The sequence below is a fragment of the Poecilia mexicana genome, unplaced genomic scaffold, assembly GCF_051168715.1.
Source record: "Poecilia mexicana isolate PSO_F unplaced genomic scaffold, ASM5116871v1 scaffold_3, whole genome shotgun sequence".
Lineage (NCBI taxonomy): Eukaryota > Metazoa > Chordata > Actinopteri > Cyprinodontiformes > Poeciliidae > Poecilia > Poecilia mexicana.
In genome coordinates, this window is record NW_028263372.1 from 3,165,513 (window position 1) to 3,184,757 (window position 19,245).

At 44.3% G+C, this 19,245-nt stretch overlaps 1 long non-coding RNA gene across 3 annotated transcripts; it reads left to right on the top strand.

Moving 5' to 3' along the window:
• Window positions 1-9,419: 9,419 nt before the first annotated feature.
• LOC106913635 (uncharacterized) lies at window positions 9,420-15,901 on the top strand. 3 transcript variants are annotated; one of them, XR_015762450.1, is made up of 7 exons: window positions 9,420-9,995; window positions 11,227-11,341; window positions 11,433-11,722; window positions 14,370-14,431; window positions 14,755-14,973; window positions 15,088-15,233; window positions 15,534-15,901. It is a non-coding gene; the product is annotated as an uncharacterized LOC106913635 (long non-coding RNA). The 3 variants fall into 3 exon arrangements; XR_015762451.1 differs by lacking the exon at window positions 9,420-9,995 and adding an exon at window positions 10,090-10,919; XR_015762452.1 differs by lacking the exon at window positions 14,370-14,431.
• The last annotated feature ends 3,344 nt before the right edge of the window (window positions 15,902-19,245 follow it).

A 19,245-nucleotide genomic window follows, 5' to 3' on the forward strand; every position in this document is an offset into this window, starting at 1 on the left:
CTGGGTTGGGAGAACAGGAGTCTAAGTATTTCTGGATTCTAAGTTCATAGTTATTCTAATTCTGATTCCATTTCTGGGCTGTATAACGTTGATCTAAATAGTGCGTACTCCACAATTTCTATTATTACTAGTAAACTAAAATAATCCTTTTCTGGGTTAAATAGGGAGTACTCCACCGTTTCTAACAAAATAAAACAAAACAGAGGAAAGGAAACAGGGCAAATGGCAACATTCAGACAAAACAAAGGGCAAAACAGAGACATGAGTGATAACTGATGGGCATTTACCATCATGGCCTATCACCATGTGATGGTTTATGCCAGTGGCAGAGATAGACTTTTAAAGTTGGGGGGGCCAAGAGGGGGCCAGGGCTATCTCTGGGGGGCAAAAATTTAAATGATGTGTATACATTTATATATAGAGCTATCTAGTCGATAAATCAATATATGCATATGTGGCCTATGTGGTTTTGGTGGCTTCTATCGGTGTGGTAATGAACGACAAGGAGCTGCTCAAGTTGGCATCAGCTGTTTCTTTAATTCTCCATCTGCATTTCACAGAACGGGCATGGAGGTAAGGTCAGTCTCTGGCATAAAACAAGCTCCTCGTCAGTGATCCTCATGGCTCTGAGGATTACCCATAATACAATAACCACAATAAAATAATTTAAAATTACAGTGATCGTATAGTGGATTTTGTTTTACAATAAAAGGACAACCAGTGAGTCTCCTTTTTAGAGAAAATAAAGTAACTAATTAAAATGTTCTGAAAAATAAAATAAAATGCTGACATTTTATTTACTGGATGCCATTTTTATGTTTTAGTTTATATAACCTTGCATTTTAGAACAATGCAGAAACATAAATTAACCACATCATTGTATAAAACTGTTAATATAAAACTCAGTGTCATGCTAACCATCTGCTACAGGAGATTTGGTAAAACATACCTGCATTTCACAGAACGGGCATGGAGGTAAGGTCAGTCTCTGGCATAAAACAAGCTCCTGCAAGGAGGAGCCATAATGTTACCACGTGGGAAATTCCCACTGCACTTTCCCACGAACTAAACATTCTCAAACACGACAAAAACGACATAATAACAGAACTAGCGTGACCCAGACCGAACATATTTCAACAATATGCAAAAACGAAAACCACAAACGCACTTCACAAAATGCATTAATAATATTTCTTTAACACATGACAGAGACACGTTACCTCGTCAGTGATCCTCATGGCTCTGAGGATTACCCATAATACCTCGCTCTTTCTAGGGTGAATGCAATACAACTTTTTACCAGCAGATGGTGCATTTTAGCAGGATTTAACCTCAACCATTTTAACTATGTTACATACACCCCCCTTAAATTCTGCTAAAATGGGGTTGCATCAAACAAGCACACACAGCACTAAAATAAAAGTGCGATAAAGAGAGCACATAGTTGTCACATCAGTTCAAAACTTCCCCTAAGGAATAATGCTAGCAAGAGTGTGGCCAATACTCTCACCAACACAGACCCAAAAGATGCCATTTACACCTTTTGATATTCAACCGTTGCTCTATAAGGCAATCACCGAGAAAAAAAAAAACAACCCCCAAAAAACTTTGAATTAACACAAATCTACCCAGCAAACATTGTCTTTACAAAGGAAAACAGAGAGTCCACAGTCAACATTGAATCATCCACAACCTGTTCATTCATTTCACATATAAGTCTGGCCGGAGGCTTAACAGGCCTACCCGACCTAGTGCATAGCCGAGAAGGCTGAGTGCAAATAACATCAGTTGCGGGCAAGTCCAGTTTTGTGTCAATACTATGTTCAGCTGAAAGATCATGCTGAATGAGCTCAGAGTGGACAGCCGCAGTTGTAAGGTTGGAAACTGGTTCAGGAGAGCTCGACAGTGCAACAGATTCAGGGAGATGAGGTTCAGGCAAATCCTTGGTCACATCACTTGAGACAGGAGACACAATGTCTACTGAAGAACCACATACTGGAATGTCAGAAGCACAGTCAGGGTGATTTACAACAACTTCATCCATACAACCATTTCTGTCCATCTGCAAAAGCCAGTTCACAGTTTTAGTTTCATTGTCCTGTACCTCATCAGGCACAACAGGGTGAGAAGGTCCACTTCCTGCTGTGGAAGGGCAAGAGGAATTGTCCACATCATCAGAAACGGCAGCAGCAGTAAGAAAGTTGACAGGGAGGAGAAGATTTCTGTGGAGAACCTTTGTCCTTGATGTGACAGGGTCTCTGATGCAATACACATTGATATCAGGCTTCACAGACACCACTTCATATACCGTTGATTCCCATTTGTCTGCAATCTTCCTCTTCCCTCGCTCACCACGATTAGCAACCAAAACTCTGTCACCCACATCGAGAGGAGAACCTTTAGCCTTGCGGTTGTAGTACATTGCTTGATGGGCTTGTTCTGATGAACTGTTTTGTCGGGCAATGCGGGCAGCCACAGAGAGGTCATGTTTGAGGCGGGAGACAAACTCATGATGGTCTACAACTGGGCCATTTGACAGAGCGTGCTGGAAAACCACATCAATGGGCAGGCGCGGGATCCTGCCGAACATAAGGAAAAACGGTGCAAATCCAGTTGTTTCATGCTCAGTGCAATTGTAGCAGAATGTTAGCATTTTGAGCATCTGAGGCCATCTTGCCTTGGACTGGGGAGGAAGTGCACGTATCATGTTTCCTAAGGTTCTATTGTAACGTTCAACAATGCCATTCCCCATCGGGTGGTACGGTGTAGTGTGAGATTTTTGTATGCCAGCCATTTCCAGAAGTTCTTTGATGAGAAGACTTTCGAAATTTGCTCCTTGATCTGAATGAATGCGTTTAGGAAATCCATATGTACAAAAGAAGTCATCCCACAGACGACGAGCAACTTGTTTGGCTGACTGATTCTTGCATGGAAATGCATGTGCCATCTTGGAAAAGTGGTCTGTTACAACTAGGACATCCACACTACGCTTATCTGAGAGCTCAGCTGTCCAAAAATCAATACAGACCAGTTCCATTGGCTCAGAGGTCTGAATACTTTCAAGGGGAGCTCTGTCATTAGGTTCTGGAGTTTTGCCAACCACACATCGAAAGCAACACTTGACATGGTTAATGATGTCACGTTCCATCCCAATCCAAAAGAACCTCTGTCTGGCGAGAGACAGTGTGCGGGCCTGGCCCTGATGACCAGCTGAGTCGTGCACTCCTTGGAGGACTTTGGCTTTTAAAGAGTCAGGGACAAGAAACTGTTGAGTTGTCATGTTCATTTGTTTGTCTTTCTTAACTCTGTAAATCAGGCCATCTTTAATGACAAGCTTAGGCCAATGTCTCAGCAGGTTTAAAACACCAGGTGACTCACTTGCTCGTTCACGTCTGGTGGGTCTCCTGTGACGCTGCATATAATAGAAAAGTCTGCCCAGCACACCATCCTGACCTTGTAAATTAGCAAGTTCACTCTTTGGCAGCAAGGCAGATTGATCAGTGTCACTGAGTTGCAAGACAGCTGGATCAGTGGCTCTCATCTGACTGAAACCTCCAGACTCATGTGCCTCAAGAACAGCTGACACATCTTGTGATGTTAATGATGTCTGGGAAGTTGGTGAGGGCACCTCAGCATCGTCATCTGTGCATTCAACAACCAACTGACAGTTGGTCGTACAACGAAACGCGTCTTGGACCGTTTTCTCCACCACACCGTTCACCTGGTTAAGTAGTGCGGTATATGGTTCAGTTACAATGCGATGGCTCATGCATGACTGAACAAATGGTTCTCTACTCAAGGCATCAGCGACAACATTTTTGCTACCAGGAACATAGTTCAGATCAAAACTATAGGGAGCGAGCCTGGACACCCACCGCTGTTCACACGCATCTAACCTTGGTTTGGTTAGTATGTACGTTAATGGGTTGTTGTCTGTCCAGACTGTGAAATGACGCCCTTTAAGCCAGTGGCTAAACTTGTCACAGATTGCCCATTTCAGAGCAAGAAATTCCAAGCGATGTGCTGGATAGTTTAGCTGAGAGCGTGAGAGAGTCCTACTGGCAAAAGCCACCGGTCTAGCCACCTTTCCATCAGGAGGAAGCTGTGACAAAACAGCTCCAATGCCATCAAAAGAGGCATCAACTGCAAGGATGAATGGAGCATTAAAATCTGGATGAGCCAAGGTAACACCACTTATCAACTCATTTTTCAAAGTTTTAAATGCTTCCTTGCACTCATCAGTCCAGTCAGATGGGGACAGTTTAACCCGACCCTTTTTAAATTTGGGTTTGTTGCCTCGCCCCTTTTTGTTTGTCACTCGTGGCTCAGCTACAAGGCTAAAGAGTGGTTTAGCTTTAACGGAGCACTTCCCAATAAAGTGATGATAATAAAGGACCATCCCAAGAAAGGATCTAATTTTCCTGGCACATGGTGTCTCACCATCAGGCTCCATAAGATCAGTTTCCTGTACCTCACTGATAGCCTGAACTTTACTAGGATCAGTGCTTACACCATCCTCACTTATCACATGACCCAAAAATTTCACTGACCTACGAAGGAAGTGACACTTTTTGGGAGACAGTTTTAAGTTATTTGCAGCCAGACGAGAGAAAACCATCTGGAGCCGATCAAGCGCAACCTGTTCAGATGGGGCAAAGACCATCAGGTCATCCAAATAACATAGCAAGCTAGTGAAATTTTGGTCCCCAAAAATAGACATCATCATCCGCATAAAAGTTGCGGGGCTGTTGGTCAAGCCTTGAGGCATCCTATTGTACTCATGCAGGCCAAAAGGAGACGAAAAGGCAGTAAACCTTTTGTCATCCTCGTGTAGTCTCACATTATAGAACCCTGAAGTCAGGTCCATGGTGGAAAAGAATACATTCCCACCAAGTGCAGCGAGGGCATCTGTTTGATGAGGCAATGGATGCGCGTCTTTAACGGTTCGCGCATTCAACCATCTGAAATCATTGCAGATACGGAGATCTCCATTCGGCTTCACAACCAGAACCAGAGGAGAGGAGTATTCGCTTTGTGATTTACGAATAATTCCCAACTCCTCCATTTCACTCAGAGCAGTGCGCAGTTTTTCATAATGACAAGGCGGAACACGCCTGTATGGTAGCCTAAAGGGCTTGTCATCCACCAGACGTATTCTGTGCACAAAATCTGTAGCATCCCCACAGTCCATTTTATGCCGAGAAAAGATGTATTCATACTGCTGAATTATTTGCAGTAACTTATTTTTCCACTCAAGGGAGACTTCACAAGATGAGAAGTCCAAGTCCTGGAGTCCAATGTCACTCAGAATGTGAGACATCTCCTCGTCAGTTACTGGTGTTTCTACAGGGTCTGTGGTGTACTGTGTGTTGGATTGGATGCACTCAGGTTTGGTGAAGTCATGTACAGAAACACAAGTGGACACATCGGCAACTTTTGCATTTCTTCTCAGAGTGAGAAGTTTTTCAGTTGGATTTACAATCTTGACAGGAACACAACCATCAGCATACAATGATGCTACAACTCTCCCCACTAGGATTTGTCTGGGTCTGCACTTGGACTGAGTTGGTTCAATGATGACTGAACATCCAACTAAAGAAACATCAGATGTAGGCAGTTTGGCCCAAACTAAATGTTCAGTTAGAGGCTGGAGAGTAACAGACCTTTTGAGTTTGGCTGTGCCCACTTTGATGGGTTTCATGCCTGGGTCACAGGACATCGAGTCTGACAGAAGAGACATTAAACAGGGCAAATTGTCTTTGTGAATGTCTCTCTGAGAGGAACAGTCAGTTGTCTCATCAAAAGAGACTTTCATTCGTGAAATCAGCCATCTGATAGCATTACTGCCCAATATCATTTCATCAGATTGGCCCGGAACCACTAGAACAGGGATCATGACATTAAAGCCAAAAACTGTTAGAGTGAGTTCATACAATGCAGAAGGTGTGACGACATGACCTCCACATCCAACAATAACAAAATCAGCGGCTGGTTTCTTATCCAGGTTCGTGAGATAGTTTGAAAGTTTTGCTTCTGCTTCCTCACTCATGGTGCATGCCATTGATCCACTGTCAACCAAGGCTTTGAGGGAATGTGTGCCTCCAACAGTCACATCCGTGTAGAACAAGCTGTCAGTCTTAGAAAGTCTCTGAGGGGCTTGCACAATCAGTGTCTTTTGTGGTGGAACCTTGCTGCTGTAATTAATGTACAGAGTCTCACAGTCATCATCAGAAGAATCCAAGGTGGGAGTGTCACTAAGAGGATCTGCGCTGTCCTCCCCTCCACGCAGATCTTTCAGTTTTCCTGCTGGTTGTGGGAAGGTAGCTGATCTCTCTGACTGCAGTTTCGACTTGAATGGCCAGGAAGATGACAGAAGAAGCACAGATTGTTCTGTCGGCAGTGCATACGTGCAGTGTGAGAATTATCATTACACACAGAACATGGTATGTCATTCAGTCCTTTAATAGTCGGCAAACGGTTTTTAACAGGTTGCCTTCTGCTGGACTGGGAGTTGCACTGGGCTTGAAGTAGCACTTTCTCCAACATGCCAATCAGTCTTTCCATTGTGGAATTGTCTGGGGCCACACATTGTTGCAGTTCCTGCTTTTGAACAGATGTGGGCGCTGTGCAGGCCACTTCTGCTCGGTTCACACTGATTCTGCTTTCTTTCTCAGCAGACCGCAGTCCCTTTTCCATATGATACTCATCCAACACTTCCTGAACATCTTGTGCCGACCATTTTTCTATGGTCTTGGATCTGAAGGTGAGAGCTAAATCTTTACATGGACAGTATCTGATGAACATGCGAGTGACTTCAACACTTGGATTGTCAAAGGTCTTACCCTGTTCTTTAAGTCGGTTAGCAGCAACATCAGCTGCTCCATTCAATCTTAGCCAATATTCGAATGGATCCTCGTTCTCTCTTGGCCGGGTGGAATAAAAATCAGCAAGTGGTACTGGAGAGCACTGATCAGACCCAAAATGTTTGCGCAGAAGCGAATAGATGGCTTGTGGATTACGCTGAACATCAATTCCACAGTTGCGTATTCCACACCTCACAACATCCCTCGCTCTGCCTCTAAGATGGATAAGGATCTCCTCAGCCTGGTGTTCTTGCTGCACACCACTCTTTTTTATGTAATTTTTCATCGAGTCCTCCCATTCATCAACTGTAACCGTATCAGAACTCTCCCCCTTAAAAATAGGTGGTTCCTTCACCTGGCTTCTGGAGACGAGTTGGACCTGAGAAAGATCCAGTGAGCCGCATGGGACTTGATGGTTCTCATTTCGAGTTGTTTCAATTACAGTTCCACTTGGGCTGCTTGAGTTCAGGTGTGCCATAACACTATCAGCCAGCTGTTGCCCTATTTGTTGGACAATAGTGCTCATCTGATCCACTAGCCCAGCATTATCAACATGAGAATCTTGGATAGATGTGCTAGAACACTGAGGAGGTTGAATAGTAGGACAGGTCTGACCACTGGGTGTAACAGTTTCCCCAGTCACCAATGAGTCATTTACAGTATGTACATCAAGTGATGGACTACCCAATGAAAATGGAACAGGGGTGTTAGAGAACCCTCTACCTCTGCCAATACAGAGTGGAGTCACATTTGATTGTCCAAAATTACTGAAACTCATCTTGACAAAAGTCCAAGAGCATTCAAAAGAAATGTCCTTTCACAAAGATGTACAAACACACTCAGATGCGCTACTTAGACTTCCGTTGCAAAGTCAGATGACACAGTGGAGCTCCAGCGACGTGAGGATCAGAAGTCACCAGCCCGGTCCGATGTAGTTCTCGACGAGTCACGGCACCATTGTGGCCTATGTGGTTTTGGTGGCTTCTATCGGTGTGGTAATGAACGACAAGGAGCTGCTCAAGTTGGCATCAGCTGTTTCTTTAATTCTCCATCTGCATTTCACAGAACGGGCATGGAGGTAAGGTCAGTCTCTGGCATAAAACAAGCTCCTCGTCAGTGATCCTCATGGCTCTGAGGATTACCCATAATACAATAACCACAATAAAATAATTTAAAATTACAGTGATCGTATAGTGGATTTTGTTTTACAATAAAAGGACAACCAGTGAGTCTCCTTTTTAGAGAAAATAAAGTAACTAATTAAAATGTTCTGAAAAATAAAATAAAATGCTGACATTTTATTTACTGGATGCCATTTTTATGTTTTAGTTTATATAACCTTGCATTTTAGAACAATGCAGAAACATAAATTAACCACATCATTGTATAAAACTGTTAATATAAAACTCAGTGTCATGCTAACCATCTGCTACAGGAGATTTGGTAAAACATACCTGCATTTCACAGAACGGGCATGGAGGTAAGGTCAGTCTCTGGCATAAAACAAGCTCCTGCAAGGAGGAGCCATAATGTTACCACGTGGGAAATTCCCACTGCACTTTCCCACGAACTAAACATTCTCAAACACGACAAAAACGACATAATAACAGAACTAGCGTGACCCAGACCGAACATATTTCAACAATATGCAAAAACGAAAACCACAAACGCACTTCACAAAATGCATTAATAATATTTCTTTAACACATGACAGAGACACGTTACCTCGTCAGTGATCCTCATGGCTCTGAGGATTACCCATAATACCTCGCTCTTTCTAGGGTGAATGCAATACAACTTTTTACCAGCAGATGGTGCATTTTAGCAGGATTTAACCTCAACCATTTTAACTATGTTACACATACACACACAATATATATATATGTCTCATTAACGGAATATTTAGTTTTTTTAAATGACTGGAAAATTTTAAGCCCCTCCGTCATTTGACAGGTTATAATTAACACCCGTGACTGCTGCACATGGGCAGACATTATAGACTTTATGCAAAGACCCTGCTAGCAAGAAAATGTTTGGAGTACGTCCATGAACGTAGTCTGAAAGTCGAACGTCGAATGTTCAAACCTGACGTTCAGCAAACGTTGTCTGAACATTCACTCTGAACATTCGTTCCCAAATAATTTTCTTTTTTTGCTGTCATTTCACTTGATTTAGATTTTATATCTTTAAAACTTTTATGACTGTTATTATTTTTTATCAAATTTTTATTTTTCACTTCTTATACAAAGTGCATACTTCCGAATGTTGTTTGAACGTTCTTGAACGTCTTCCGGACGTTTTCATAAATGCTGCTTTAAAAAAACTTCCAAAAAAAACGGAGGCATTACAAAGAGCTTTATTTCTCCCTACAAAATACATTTTTAAGATTTTTTTTGTTACTTTTGCTGTTATTCTAATGCAAACGTCTCTTCTATGTCTTAATAAAAATAAATAAATAAATAAATGTTTGGACTTGACGTTCGCTGAATTTTAATATATTTAAAACCTTTATAGTGGTTAATATTTCTGACAAAATCTCTTTTTTTGTCATTTTAGAGCAGGGGTCACCGACTCCAGTCCTCCATGGCTACCATCCTGCAACTTTTAGATTCACCTCTGCTCCAAAATGTCTGAATTCCCTCACCAGCATTCATTCCTCTCTGCAATAGGGTGGAAACGAGCAGTTTATTTGATCCAGGTGTGTTTGAGCAGAGACACATCTAAAAGTTACAGGATGGTAGCCCTGGAGGACTGGAGTTGGTGACCTCTGTTTTAGAGAGTCTGAATGTTGTCTGAAAGTCATCTGTTCGTCCGTGTGTGTCGTTTAAAAATTGGGTTACTAGCTTCAATACCTTATTTAGCCAGTAGGGGGCTCTACGCCCGTCTAAACATTATCCTCGCCATTCAAATAATGGTTATAAGTCCGATTTTTCTCATTTCCTTTCCTGCATAATCTACGTTGCATTTATTCAAACGTAATGTAAACGTATCTCAAATGAGAGTAATACTTAAATAAAAGTCCAAGAAGTACTTCCATTTGGAAAGTATGAATTTTCTGCAAAGTGACGTCACTTCCCAACTCGGATTTCTGCAGTTAAAAAGCAACAGAAGTGATGGGATCTACCTTGTTCGGTAAGTTATTAGTTTCCATACTTATTTCTTTCATATTCTAACCAGGCACGTGGTTAAAGCGTAAAAAAACACATAACTTGTTGCTGATGCCTTTTCTGTGCGTTTATATCTCGCTAAGCTTCGTCCTCCTTCGTTTCGAGCACGTGGCGCCATTATCTCATGACTTCTCAACCTCTACTATAAAGTTTGACTCGACCAGAAATATTTATCTACGTGAAGTGTCCTGCTCTTTTTTCCCTAATGTTACTTGTCCTGAGCCACCGAGTCAACATAACTGATAAGCAGGTAATCAGGAGAGTCTGAACGGACCGCTTCGTTCATATACTGAGGGCTGTAGGAAAAAAACATCATGGCGTCAGTTCGCATGCCTACTACTGAGGAGAAGTTTAGCTGCTGGCAACAAGTAAAGCTGAGTGGGAATTAAGTTTTTCAGCGCATACAATTATAACATTTAAAAACTTGAGTTCTACATTGTCCTTTTTAAAAAGCCAGATTAAAGAAAATAAATGCATTAATACTTTGTATTGCCAAATGTGCAAAGCTTACTGACATTTTCCAACACAGCCACGAGAGGCAGCTGGTAATGGAAGTTACACAATTTAATTTTCCTTTGGAATCAGTTAAATATTTTTGAATTTAATAATTTCTTTTTAATCCATAGCTGGAATCTAACTGACAGCAGAATCTAGAGCAGGGGTGGGCAACTCCAGGCCTGGAGGGCCGGTCTGCAACTTTTAGATGTGTCTCAACTTCAGCACACCTGAGTCAAATAATGAGGTCGTTAGCAGGACTCTGGAGAACCTGACTGCACTGAGGAGGAGATTCAGCTGTTGGATTCAAGTGTGTTGGACCAGGGAGACATTAAGAGCTGCAGGACACCTGACCTCCAGGACCAGGATTGCCCACCCCTGCTCTAGAGGACCAGTAAGCACTGAAGTGGTCTAGTTAATGTAAACTAGTTAATGGTTTCTTGTGGATGAACAAAAAATCTAAATGTTCAGTCTGATCCATAGTAGCATGTTGTTATTGAGCCTGTGGTTTATCTTGAGCTACTGTAAACACTGACTGTCTTTTCCTTCACTTTGGATCATCAACTACAAAATAATATGCAGCTAGACATATTAATAGCACATTCGTTGGTATCGCAGCACAAACTACTGGGTGATGTTCTGTTTAATTCAGTGTTAGTTAAATTGCCATTTAGATCTAATGTTTATCTTATTATTTCAAGGTCCTTCAAAGAGTTGTTGATGCTGATGGCTGTGAGCAGGAAGGACCTCCTGTAGCAGTCTGTGTTACAGCCTCTGACTGAAGACACTGTTTTTCTGATGAAGAGGATGCTCAGAGTTGGTCATACTATTTGTTAATGGACATTATTATGTGAATGTTTCCTATTTGATTAAAGTAATTGTTTTTTTTTCTCATATGTAATTTCAGGTGACAACTTGAAAGTCATACAGAAATGTCGTCTGGCTGAAGATGTCAGACCTCAAAGCAGAAGCCCAAGAGCAGGGGTGTCCAAAGTCGGTCCTCGAGGGCCAGCACCCTGCATGTTTTAGTTCTCTCCCTAGTGGTAGTAACAATTTCCTCAGCAAGTCAGTGTTCTGCTTAGGCCTTCTAACGAGCCATCATTTGATGTAGGTGTGTAAAACCAGGGAGAAAACTAAAACATGCAGGATGCCGGCCCTCGAGGACCGACTTTGGACACCCCTGCCCAAGAGGATCAGGTAAAAAGTTTTTGTAAGGCAGTAATTAGGATTATTAGCTGCAAAGAGAGAGAGAGAGAGAGCTGTTCATGGTTTCCTTCAGTTTGATCCCTTTATGTTACTTCAATGTGTTTAGGAGTTAATACAGACCACTTAGAAATACATGATAATCAAGTATTATTGGACAAAACTTTGATTAATTGAATAAATCACACTGATGTTTATGCAGGTTTTTAATTAAATGTTTTTGTTACAGGTGAACTAAGATCATTCAGATTCTGAGGAAAAGCCACAGATCCAGAAAATCTCCCCCATGACCAGCAGCCACAGCCTCCCACCTGTCCTCCACCTTCACTCCCACCTGTCCTCCACCTTCACTCCCACCTGTCCTCCACCCTCACTCCCACCTGTCCTCCACCCTCACTCCCACCTGTCCTCCACCCTCACTCCCACCTGTCCTCCACCTTCACTCCCACCTGTCCTCCACCTTCACTCCCACCTGTCCTCCATCTTCACTCCCACCTGTCCTCCACCCTCACTCCCACCTGTCCTCCACCTTCACTCCCACCTGTCCTCCACCCTCACTCCCACCTGTCCTCCACCTTCACTCCCACCTGTCCTCCACATTCACTCCCACCTGTCCTCCACCCTCACTCCCACCTGTCCTCCACCTTCACTCCCACCTGTCCTCCATCTTCACTCCCACCTGTCCTCCACCCTCACTCCCACCTGTCCTCCACCTTCACTCCCACCTGTCCTCCACCTTCACTCCCACCTGTCCTCCATCTTCACTCCCACCTGTCCTCCACCCTCACTCCCACCTGTCCTCCACCTTCACTCCCACCTGTCCTCCACCTTCACTCCCACCTGTCCTCCACCTTCACTCCCACCTGTCCTCCACCCTCACTCCCACCTGTCCTCCACCTTCACTCCCACCTGTCCTCCATCTTCACTCCCACCTGTCCTCCATCTTCACTCCCACCTGTCCTCCACCCTCACTCCCACCTGTCCTCCACCCTCACTCCCACCTGTCCTCCACCTTCACTCCCACCTGTCCTCCACCTTCACTCCCACCTGTCCTCCACCCTCACTCCCACCTGTCCTCCACCCTCACTCCCACCTGTCCTCCACCTTCACTCCCACCTGTCCTCCACCCTCACTCCCACCTGTCCTCCACCTTCACTCCCACCTGTCCTCCACCTTCACTCCCACCTGTCCTCCACCTTCACTCCCACCTGTCCTCCACCTTCACTCCCACCTGTCCTCCACCTTCACTCCCACCTGTCCTCCACCTTCACTCCCACCTGTCCTCCACCCTCACTCCCACCTGTCCTCCACCTTCACTCCCACCTGTCCTCCATCTTCACTCCCACCTGTCCTCCATCTTCACTCCCACCTGTCCTCCACCCTCACTCCCACCTGTCCTCCACCTTCACTCCCACCTGTCCTCCACCCTCACTCCCACCTGTCCTCCACCCTCACTCCCACCTGTCCTCCACCTTCACTCCCACCTGTCCTCCACCCTCACTCCCACCTGTCCTCCACCCTCACTCCCACCTGTCCTCCACCTTCACTCCCACCTGTCCTCCACCTTCACTCCCACCTGTCCTCCACCCTCACTCCCACCTGTCCTCCACCCTCACTCCCACCTGTCCTCCACCCTCACTCCCACCTGTCCTCCACCCTCACTCCCACCTGTCCTCCACCCTCACTCCCACCTGTCCTCCACCTTCACTCCCACCTGTCCTCCACCTTCACTCCCACCTGTCCTCCACCCTCACTCCCACCTGTCCTCCATCTTCACTCCCACCTGTCCTCCACCCTCACTCCCACCTGTCCTCCATCTTCACTCCCACCTGTCCTCCACCCTCACTCCCACCTGTCCTCCATCTTCACTCCCACCTGTCCTCCATCTTCACTCCCACCTGTCCTCCACCCTCACTCCCACCTGTCCTCCACCTTCACTCCCACCTGTCCTCCACCCTCACTCCCACCTGTCCTCCACCCTCACTCCCACCTGTCCTCCACCTTCACTCCCACCTGTCCTCCACCTTCACTCCCACCTGTCCTCCATCTTCACTCCCACCTGTCCTCCACCCTCACTCCCACCTGTCCTCCACCCTCACTCCCACCTGTCCTCCACCTTCACTCCCACCTGTCCTCCACCTTCACTCCCACCTGTCCTCCACCCTCACTCCCACCTGTCCTCCACCCTCACTCCCACCTGTCCTCCACCCTCACTCCCACCTGTCCTCCACCCTCACTCCCACCTGTCCTCCACCCTCACTCCCACCTGTCCTCCACCCTCACTCCCACCTGTCCTCCACCCTCACTCCCACCTGTCCTCCACCCTCACTCCCACCTGTCCTCCACCCTCACTCCCACCTGTCCTCCACCCTCACTCCCACCTGTCCTCCACCTTCACTCCCACCTGTCCTCCACCCTCACTCCCACCTGTCCTCCACCTTCACTCCCACCTGTCCTCCACCCTCACTCCCACCTGTCCTCCACCCTCACTCCCACCTGTCCTCCACCCTCACTCCCACCTGTCCTCCACCCTCACTCCCACCTGTCCTCCACCCTCACTCCCACCTGTCCTCCACCCTCACTCCCACCTGTCCTCCATCTTCACCATCTCATTCACCAGCTGCTCTGTGTTCACCTGTAGCTGTTTAGTCCAACCAGTAACTCCACTAACCGACTCCCTTCAACTGGAAATTCCTCTTTCAGGTAAATTTAACCAACATGTAATAACAGTGACTACACTTTGTGTATGTATCATATTTTTAATTGAATTATTTATAGATGTAAGGCATTTTTGGATTTGATTAGTTGACGACATGAATAAGAGAGTTGCATGTAAATAAAGGTTTGTGTGGTGGGAGTTTTGTCTGTTTTAGTTTTCCTGTGTTAATCCAGGTGAGCTGCAGCAGAGACTCATCTAAAGCAGGGCAGAGGGTCCTGACCTGCAGGGCTGAACACCCCCAGTCTACATTGTAATAAATTATTTTACATTACAGCGTTTTTTTTTATTTTATTATTATTCTTTGCAGACTGAAGCATTCTGTGTAACGTCTTCAAAGCCTTAAGGAGTTGAAGAAGTTTGCCTGGGAAACCCCGGGATGCTGCGAGTCGTTCTGACCCGTCTGACAGTCACTGGTTCTGCTGAAGAGATGGACTCACTGGATGAGCTCGGCCTTCCAGCCTCCACTGCAGAGAAATTAGAAGTCCTGAACCAAAAACTGGAGTCAGGAGCTGTTCAGAAATAAATGGTATGTATAATTTTTTTAAAACATAATTAGCCTTTCTCTTCACATTATTCTTTCCTTCCATCAGGTGCAGTACTGTTTAAATATTAACTTTTAAATTCTCTGTTACTTTTTTAGCTGGATCTCAGAGGGACCTGCTCTGCTGTCTGCAACATTTTATCCAAGATCCTTTCAAACCACCAAGCAGAGCAGCAGAGATCTATTCAGACTGGGTGGAGAGAGACGTCTTTCTGGTCACCAGCTCCTGATGACTGAAATATTTAGTAAGTATAATCTCATCCATCCATTTTCTATACATCTTTGTCCATAGTGGGGTCGGGAGGGTTGCTGGTGCCTCTCCAGCTAACGTTCTGGGCGAGAGGCGGGGTCACCTGGACAGGTCGCCAGTCTGTTGCAGAATCTCATGTGCCTTTCAGTCTAAAATTATGTGAATTGTTGTATATTATCCTATAGCTGGACTTTGTTATGCATGTTTCTCTGTAGCCAATTAAACGTTTTGTTTCATAAAACCACGAATGATACACGTCTCAGTTTAAAATATATATATTTTGTCTGTTTTTCAGAGGCTGTACCAAAGAACCAAGCGTCGGATTCAGAACACCAAAAGTTTTAAGGCTCAAGGTTGTCTGGTTTTTTTTGTTTTTGTTATTTTGTGCATGTGTCAACGCTAATAAAATAAGTTCTGGTGTAAATATTTCTTTTAAAATTATATTATTAAGCACCGGGTTACTTTGCTTTGATTTTTTGTTATTGTGAATGTCTTTTCTGAGAACCCATTGTATTAAAATGTATACTGTGCCGTTTTAATTTGTTCTAAGGTTTCATGTGTTTTTGGTACATATGTATAAATAAATGTGATTATCATATTTTGTTGTGGGTAGTCTTTAATGTTAATACTATAAAATTAATAAATTCTTTGCCAAGTGTTTAAGTGGTTGTCATCGATTTTACAATTTATTACATTAGATTAATATGTTTTGGAAACAGACAACCGTTCCATGTGAAAACAGTAAGTGTGGGGCCAGCTTTCCTTTTCTACAATTTGTTAAAACATTGGATTAATATCCCATGGTAATGGAAGACAACTGTTCCTCATGAAAACCTTGCATTCCAATAAAATTGCTGCTATGTTAGCATTTCCACGGACCTAGCATAACCATTATATAGCTTTTGATTTTTGAATAAAATGCGAAAGTCCGCTGAAAGTAATCAGCGGACATTCAAATGAAAGTCCGCCGAAAGTCTAATGGTGGTCGATTTCGAGTCCGGTGAACGTCCCGCGTACATCTTTTGGAGTTTCATTTGGACGTCGACCAAACGTAATCACGGACGTTCGGCGGACGTTCAAGACAACGTTTAGCGGACGTGCTCCAAACATTCAATGCTAGCTGGGGAGCTCATCGCAGAGGCAACTAAAATCAATAAAAAAATGAAAAAACAAAAAAACTCCTTTCTGAATATCATCTCATGGACTCTGAACTAAATGCGTCTTTCTGACCGGGAGCGTAATGGACCGGAAGGTTTCGAGCATCTAGTTAGGAAACCCATTGCAAACCTTTAGTTGAAATGGCACCTTTAACTCCAGTACAGAACTGTCATGATTTACGGTTTAGTCAGGTGAGGGAAGATGCAGGCAGACCCAGGACGAAGGTGAATGATGGTTTTTAATAATGAATAATCCACAAACGAACAGAATCCAAAACAGATTGCACAGGGAGCAACAGGGAAGACAGGAATGCACAAACGACGAGGACCTGACAAGAGACAAAGACAACAGACAACAGGTGGGTTTAAATACACAGGGAGGGTAATCAGGGAACGAGAAACACCTGGGAATAATCAACAGGGAAGACAGAAACTCACAGGGGAACAGACTAATAAACACAGAAAAAAACTCAAAATAAATACACAGAAAACACAGATCACCACAAGAACAGAGAAATCTAAAGAGAATGCAACGTTGTTTTAATCCATTTATAGTCTAAGCAGAGGAGTCAGCAATTTATTTTGAGGAAATAAATAAAGGTGCAGAAGTTAATTAGATCCATGCGCAGTGCGCTGCACAACCAATGTGGACGCGGCTCCGCCGCAGTTTTAACAAGTGGAGGTGAAGATGTTACCCTTCTGCACCCAGAAGGAGAGCGGCGCTCAGGAGGACGTAACATCTGTCCGTTTTAGAGAAGCGAAACCATGCAAAAAATAAAAATAAAAAAATAATCCTTGGAAAAACGCACGACCGACCGCATAGGGCAAAAAAAAAAAAACAAACAAACAAACAAACAAACAAAAAAACTCGCTGAATTCCGTTGTCCGGTTTGGATCAGACAGATCCAACTGACTGATGAATTAGCGCAGATTTTTCTGCAGATGGGAACCAGGAGGAAGTGCGTTCAGACCCCAGTGGGTGAAGTGATGCTAATTTAAGTGAAGTCGCTTAATTCAATTTATGAAAAGTTATTGGGGCCTCAGTCAGTGGTTTTTGTCACTACGGAGAAAAATGCAGATACATTTATCTGCTTAATTTGTGATGGGATCTGGATTCACGGTGAATATTCACTAAACAGCATAAAATGCGGCTAAATGGCCGATGTTAATATGATTGTAATTTCACGGATAAAAATAGTACATGACCGATTTTTATTTTTTTTATTTATGTTGTCGGTCAAGATAAGGATAACAAAAAAAGTCTAGCGCGACCTGCCGCCCTGACACCAGCTCACACATCTTCATTCACAGTCTTACTTGTAAATCGATTTTTCTTTTCTTGGACGTTTTGATGTTAGCTTGTCGATGTCTCAGTTTTATTCGCTGGGAAAATCAATAAGCAGCTTGAGGTGACTCTGCTGCTCTCTAGTGGCGAGAAGCCGCAATGTTGGCTGGTAACAATCGGAATGCATTGTGGGAGATGTAGTTTGTAGTCAATTCGTGCTCAAAACCTATTTTAAGTCAATCATGGACCTATAAAACGGTAGGGGGGCCACATAAAATGACATGGCGGGCCACATGTGGCCCACGGGCCTTGAGTTTGACACATGTGATCTATGTTAATATGTTTTGACAGGTGATTTGACAGGTAAAAATAGTTCGGGGACCAGAATTATTTGCCTGATGGTGCTCGGGCTTCTAATGAGTTTGCATTTAATGAGTTTGCAACACACAGAGAAAACCTAAAGAGACCGTGTGATCAAGTTGTGTTGATCTACTTATTGTAGTTTAAATAGAGGAGTCGCAGCTGACTGTTGAGGAAGGAAAGAAATTAAAGTGCGTATCCGTTAGACAGAAACAAGTGCAGTGCGCTGGACAATAAATGCGCATAAATGCTCCCAATTAATCATACATGTGATGACAAACGCCAAATATACAATGTATAGTTACACTGCTTGCGTTAATGGTGTTTTAAAAACAAAAACAGTAAAAACTTAACTGAGTTAATATGTCAGATTCCCTCCTCACCCTGGTCTTGATAAGAACAGAGAGCAGTCCGCTGGTTTCGTGTCCAGACTGTGATAAAGCGCAGCTGACATTTGGTGCGCAGGCAGTTTCAACTTTACGCACAGAGAACATCGCGGAGCTCATTATTAATCATACTAAGAACAATTTCTGTCAGAGAATCATCTCTGATCTGGACGCTTTAACGGACCAGAGGCTTTGGAGCGTCTAGCGCAGTTGATCCGCTTCTGCGGGGTTTTTCTCCCGCAGGCCGAGGGAAGTGATGCGGGATCTGGAAATGATCAGAGTTCTGCTGTTGTCAAAAGTTGTGGTTGCGGTGGTGAGGAGAGACGCCGAGACCCAGGTTATGGTGATGATGATGATATTTAATGATGAAAATAAAGCTCAGTCCAAAACAGGCAGCACGGCAGAGAGACAGGCACACAGCCAAATACCGGTAGCAACTGAACGACAGGACTACGTGCGAGCGAACACAAACCAGGACTTAGCAGTACAACTGGCGAGTAGACAAACGACAATAGACAATGACTACGACATGGACACTAGGGCTAACGCTAACCAGGACTTAACAGTTCAACTGGAGCGAACACTAGACGTCAGAACACTGACAAACGACGACAGACAAGGACCCGACGAGGAACACAGACAACAGGTGGGTTTAAATACACACGGGGTAATTAAGGGAACGAGACACACCTGGGGAGCAATCAACGGGGAGGACAGGACAGAGACTCACAGGAACACAGGACTGAACACAGAGAAACTCAAAAATAAACACACAGAAACACGGAACCTAACAGTACCCCCCTCTCAAGGGCGGATACC